Raw genomic sequence first — 6,342 nt, forward strand, 5'->3', positions numbered from 1 at the left:
CAGTTCCATCTATTGTTCCCTTACTTGCATCCATGTGTATTCAGTTCTTACCTCCCACTTATGCAAGAACATACAGTATTTGTTTTCTAGACAGAGCCAAAGTATTATAATGTAGTATATGGTTGTTTAGGATTGCATTGGTTTGCTTAGGATTATGACCTCCAGTTGTATCCATGTTGCTGCAAAAGACATGATTTCACTTTTTATGGCTGCATAGTATTACACAGTGTATTTGTGTCACATGTTCTTTATTCTGTCTACCACTGATGGGCATCTTGGTTGATTCCGTATCTTTGCTATTGTGAATACAACTTATGCAGCAAATTCTTACTCCTTAATCAAGACCTGTTTAAATACCATCTCTTTCTGCTTTCTGCTCCCATCTCGGGTAGTGTCCCTTGCTTTACTCTTTTTTTTTTTTTTTTTTTTTTTTGAGATGGAGTCTCGCTCGGCCACTCAGGCTGGAGTGCAGTGGCGCGATCTCGGCTCACTGCAAGCTCCGCCTCCCGGGTTCCTGCCATTCTCCTGCCTCAGCCTCCCGAGTAGCTGGGACTACAGGCGCTGCCACCTCGTCCGGCTAGTTTTTTTTTTTTTTTTTTTTTTTTTTTAGTAGAGACGGGGTTTCACTGTGTTAGCCAGGATGGTCTCGATCTCCTGACCTCGTGATCCGCCCGTCTCGGCCTCCCAAAGTGCTGGGATTACAGGCTTGAGCCACCGCGCCCGGCCGCTTTACTCTCATAGAAAGCACTTGAATCATTTCAAGTACACGGTAGCAGAGTTGTCTGCACTTGAATCATTTTGGTAGCAGAGTTGTCAAACACATCAGAGTTCTTTGCAAATACATCTGTATACTACTTCAGAGTAGATCATGGACCATTTTCACTATTTTACAAACTCCTTAAGAGTATGAATCAGGCCAGGTGCGGTGGCTCACACCTGTAATCCAAGTACTTTGGGAGACTGAGGCAGGCAGATCACATGAGGTCAGGAGTTGGAGATCAGCCTGACCAATATGGAGAAATCCTGTCTCTACTAAAAATACAAAATTAGCCGGGTGTGGTGGCTGTAATCCCAGCTACTCAGGAGGCTGAGGCAAGAGAATCACTTGAACCTGGGAGGCGGAATTTGCAGTGAGCCGAGATCGTGCCATTGCACTCCAGCCTGGGCAACAAGAGTGAAACTCTGTCTCAAAAAATAAGAGAATATGAATCATAAGCTACTTGCCTTTGAATGCACAAGGACTAGCACAGTGCTTGATTATGGTAACTATTCCATAGGGGTTTGTAGAAATGGTTCAATTTAATTTAGACAAATTTAGCAAAACCCTACTCTTTAGAGGATTTAGTTTAACGAAGAAGTATATCTTTACTGTAGACATCATATTGTACTTCATTTTAATGTTTCTGAAATTTATAGAAAATATAAGGACCTGACTTTCATAAATACCAGTAGTGGAATGTTAGGGGTGAACCAAGTGTCATTTTTCAGAAGCAATACTGGTAGCTACACTTCCCATTAAGTATTATTCTAAAGAAATAGTACCTATAACTTCTCATGACTTTTTGAAAATTTCACTTTTCTCCCTATGTGAAGATAATATTTTATATTCATTTATACATAGTTTGTTAAACTCATCAGAGACCTGGAATTTCAGGACTAATCTTAATTGGGTGATGCTTCAGTTAATGGTCTATTGACTAACCTGAAGATTTGCTACTGGGGAATATCTGAACGGTTACATCTATTCCTACATGACTAAAAATACATTATTTAGAGAAGGCTACAATTTTGGAATGTGTGAATGAGACCACTGAGAACAAGACAGAGTAGGACCAATCATCTAGTTCGACGATTCCTCCCATGACAGATAGCGGAAGGTCATTTAAGCTAAGCTGCATATCCAGGCCCCTCTGGGCTGAATTATGACCAGAGTTTGATGAGTGGGGAAATTAAGGTGGTTACGAACAATCTTTGCCCTTTTTAGCATGTGCTTCTCTGACTTCGCCCCAGTCACTGTCTGTCTCCACTTTGTTGCCTCTCCGTTTCCCTACACTTTTTACTCACATTCACTTTAATTTCTTTTCTGAAAATTTTCCTTCTCTGCACTCCTGTATCTTTTTTTTTCTTTGAACAATCTCTTTTTTTTATTTCTTTTTTTTCTTTTTTTACTATTATTATACTTAAGTTCTACGGTACATCTGCATAACGTGCAGATTTGTTACATATGTATACGTGTGCCATGTTGGTGTGCTGCACCCATTAACTCGCCATTAACATTAGGTATAGCTCCTAATGCTATCCCTTCCCCCTACCCACAATAGGCTCCGGTGTGTGATGTTCCCCTTCCTATGTCCAAGTGATCTCATTGAACAATCTCTTTCTTTAGTTCCTTCCTCCTCACTCGACACCCTATGCCCCACACCGGATTATTAAAAAACAGTTGAATATGTAAACATTATCTAATATTTGTACTGAAAACATTTTCTGGAACTTTTTGTTCTTAATTTTCCATTTGGTATTTAGTCACCAAGCATTCTTGATTAGGAGGGTTTCAAGATGAAAGCAGTAAACAAATCCTGAATTTTTACCTTTGACAAAAGGATAAAAAACAGAAGACAGAGACTGCGAAGTGCTAGGGGAAAATTTTGAAGAAAAGTCCTTGACCTCAAGAATATCCTTCTGTAGTGGGTAAGGCACATGCACAGATTGCTTTTTGCTTATGTGTAATCTCAGATTGAATTTTTGTTTTGTAAGTCATTGGCTCCTGGAAATTCAAGGATATCTATTCTGCTTTATGATATATTTAAGTGAGACAAAGACCGGAATCTTAAATAAGAATACTAAATGTGGGAATGTAAGGTAATCCTCCTAGTCCTTTATTAAAATTGGCATAGGCTTTGAAGGCTTGGGACTTCAGTGAGAAGGAGGAGATTTGGAAAGGTTCTAAAGCAAAGCCCCCAAAATGATTAAAGCAGTTAGGAAAATTAGCAGATGCCCATTAGTTTGGAGCCAAGCAGACATTTGCTGGATCACATTAGAATCTGTCCAGAGGCCTTAGGAAAATAGTTTTGTAAAGTAATGATGAACCATGAACGTCAAATACAGCTTCATTTTCTTAACACTGCCTTAACCAGCCCCATGCAGCTTCCTTCTAGAAATCCTTTTCTAGCTCCCTTCTAGAAATTCAGGTTGGCCTCATTCCTAACACCAGCTCAGCAAAGGCAGGATGTGCAGCAGCCTTTATTGCCACTCATTCATATCTCGACTCCGTGGCCCTGCCAAAAGTTCTGGCTTCCTAGAAGGTCCTTTCCCCTCCCTGCTATATCCTCCCAGCAGTGCCCTCAAAAGCCAGCCAATCCTAAAAAAAAAAGCGTATCAGAGGCAGAACCCAAATAATCATCAAGTAACTAGATGCTCTGATCCTTACATAAAATTGAGATTTGTCACAATACTGTATATGTAGTGATATTGGAATATGACTATAATAATAAATACATGATTTATATATTATAGATGTATAAAACTTCCACGTCCAGATATTTGGTCAGATGATAGGAATATGAGAAGGAATCAGGTATACTCCTACTTTCACAGTTTATACTTTCACAGAACAGGAAATATCATGCCAACTAACACATTAGCACACTAGACATTTGAGATGCTGGGATACATATTTGCAAAAGGAAGACTGAAGGCACAAAGGTGAAACTGATTAAGTATTCTCAACGTTTCTGAATGGGGCAAATAATTTCAAGTAAATCTTCATTGTAAAAGTGATGATGAAGCAAAATATATATTTTTATAAATTGAGAAGGAGGAGTGAGAAGGAAACTATACATTGCTCTACTCATTTGGTAATGCAAGCTTTTTAGTATATCCAGAGTAAGGCTATCAGTAGGAGAAATCGTTTAGAGAGATACACAAGAGTGAAAACACAGACGGCTTGCACTGAACTTTACTAGCAGCACAAGAGTTGTGGAGACAACATGTATAATTATATGGGGCACATTTTCTTTGTAGCTACACACAGACCTATCCCACACACTAAACACACACACACACACACATACACATACACACTCCTCAATCATTTTCTTTCTAAATTAATGAGGTATAGTATCAAGTATCCAAATTAAATACTCATTTTAGGTGGGGCTCAGTCTGGGACACAGAAAAGGACTTGACATAATGAAAAATAAAATTAAAATTATTTCTTCTCTTTTCTCCTTAAAACTCAAAGCTAGCCAGGTGTGGTGGCTCATGCCTATAATCCAAGCACGTTGGGAGTCCAAGACAGGAAGATCACTTGAGCCCAGGAGTTCAAGACCATCCTGGCAGCACAGCAAGATCCTTGTCTCTACAATTTTTTTTTTTTTTAATTAGTGAGGCATGGTGATGCACACCTGTAGTCCCAGCTACTTAGAAGGCTGAGGTAGGAGGATTGCTTGAGCCTGGGAGTTCAACAATGCAGTGAGCCACTGCACTCAGCCTGGGTGACAGACTCTGTCTCAAAAACTAAACAAACAAGCAAAAAATGCAAAACAAAACAAAACAAACAAAAAACCTCTAAGTCTAATCCTTACACCTTTCTTTTTAATCTCTCCACACAACACACATACACACACACATAAGCATGCACAATAGAAGAACAACAACAAAAGGATGGAAAGACAGAAAAAAATGAAAGAGAAATGGCTAGATGTGAGGTCTTCAATTGCTTGGATAAGAAGGAGCTAAAAATATTAGAATGCCGCTTCCTCTTACTCATCCTTTGCCCCTTCAGATATTAACCATAAAATAAGCTGACTTTCCAAGATCATCAGGCATGCCAAGGGAGATTTCAGCCAAATGTCTGATTTACAATCCTTAGTAGCATCTGATCTGAAAACCAACAAAAGTGGGTGTTATAAAAACTTGAAACATTTATATTAATAGACTTCTAAAAAATCAGAATATTTAAAATTCCTTTTGAGATAAAAAATATTTCAACGTCAAGCTTCACGAGCTTGTTACTGCATCAACGATATACAGACAAGAGCTGTCAGAAGACTATCAGAGAAATGTGTTTTCCCACCCAAAGCTGCATTTTTCCATTTCCTCTCTCAACTGTACAACCCATCTGGCAGTGCATGTACAGACCACTGGGAGAACTCAAACTTGGAAATTGAAATTTCAGGCTCAAAGAGAAGGTGAAAATACTATGAATTTCCCCAAAGCTTTAAAACCCCAAACAATAGTAATCTTATTCTGAAACTCAGGAAAGAGTTGTATGAGATTTCTTGTAAAAGAATTGTGTGTGTGTGTAGCATTTTGCAAAAACCTTTGGTAGAAAATGATGACTTCATTAGAAAGCCAGGTGGATCTTGTCCCCCAAAATCCTCCTGTTTGTTTGCAAAAGATTGAATGAACCTTGTCAGAAGTCTGTTCACCTGCCTCTTTCAGGAGTGGGCCAATGCATATGCTATGTCTCTTTAGAAATTTCCCTGAATTACCCAAATGTCCATCAGTGACAGACTGGATTAAGAAAATGTGGCACATATATACCATGGAATACTATGCAGCCATAAAAAAGGATGAGTTTGTGTCCTTTGTAGGGACATGGATGCAGCTGGAAACCATCATTCTCAGCAAACTATGGCAAGAACAGAAAACCAAATACCACATGTTCTCACTCATAGGTGGTAACTGAGCAATGAGATCACTTGGACTCGAGAAGGGGAACATCACACACTGGGGCCTATTATGGGGAGGGGTTAGGGAGGAGGGATTGCATTGGGAGTTACACCTGATGTAAATGATGAGTTGATGGGTACTGACGAGTTGATGGGTGCAGCACACCAATATGGCACAAGTATACATATGTAACAAACCTGCACATTGTGCACATGTACCTTAGAACTTGAAGTATAATAATAATAATAATAAAAAGAAATTTCCCTGAATTATTGGGCAAAAGGGAAAGAATATAACAAAGTAAGCTCTGTGAATGAGAACTGGCGAAGTTTACATACCTATGGACCCTCTACTTGGGTGTATTGGGGTGTTCAGCTCATCTGAGTTGCAAACTTGATCAGCCTGCATTAGATGTCAATGAATGTGGAGAGTTGAGGCTGCCAATGCAGGTTATTTTCATAGACTCTTTAATGGCTGCTGTACCTACTCTGCTTATACAAATGTTCTTAGAATGGTATTGATTTGAGAGACATTACTTGCCTATGGACTCTTCTCTCTTTTATGGAGACTATTGTTTCTAGATGTTTGTTTTTATGGACCAGCTCAGTCAACAAGAAGTTACTTTTTCCACCTGAGTCATTCTTTAGTTTCTATTTTAATTTCCTTCTC

This window comes from Piliocolobus tephrosceles, chromosome 2 (assembly GCF_002776525.5).
Source record: "Piliocolobus tephrosceles isolate RC106 chromosome 2, ASM277652v3, whole genome shotgun sequence".
Lineage (NCBI taxonomy): Eukaryota > Metazoa > Chordata > Mammalia > Primates > Cercopithecidae > Piliocolobus > Piliocolobus tephrosceles.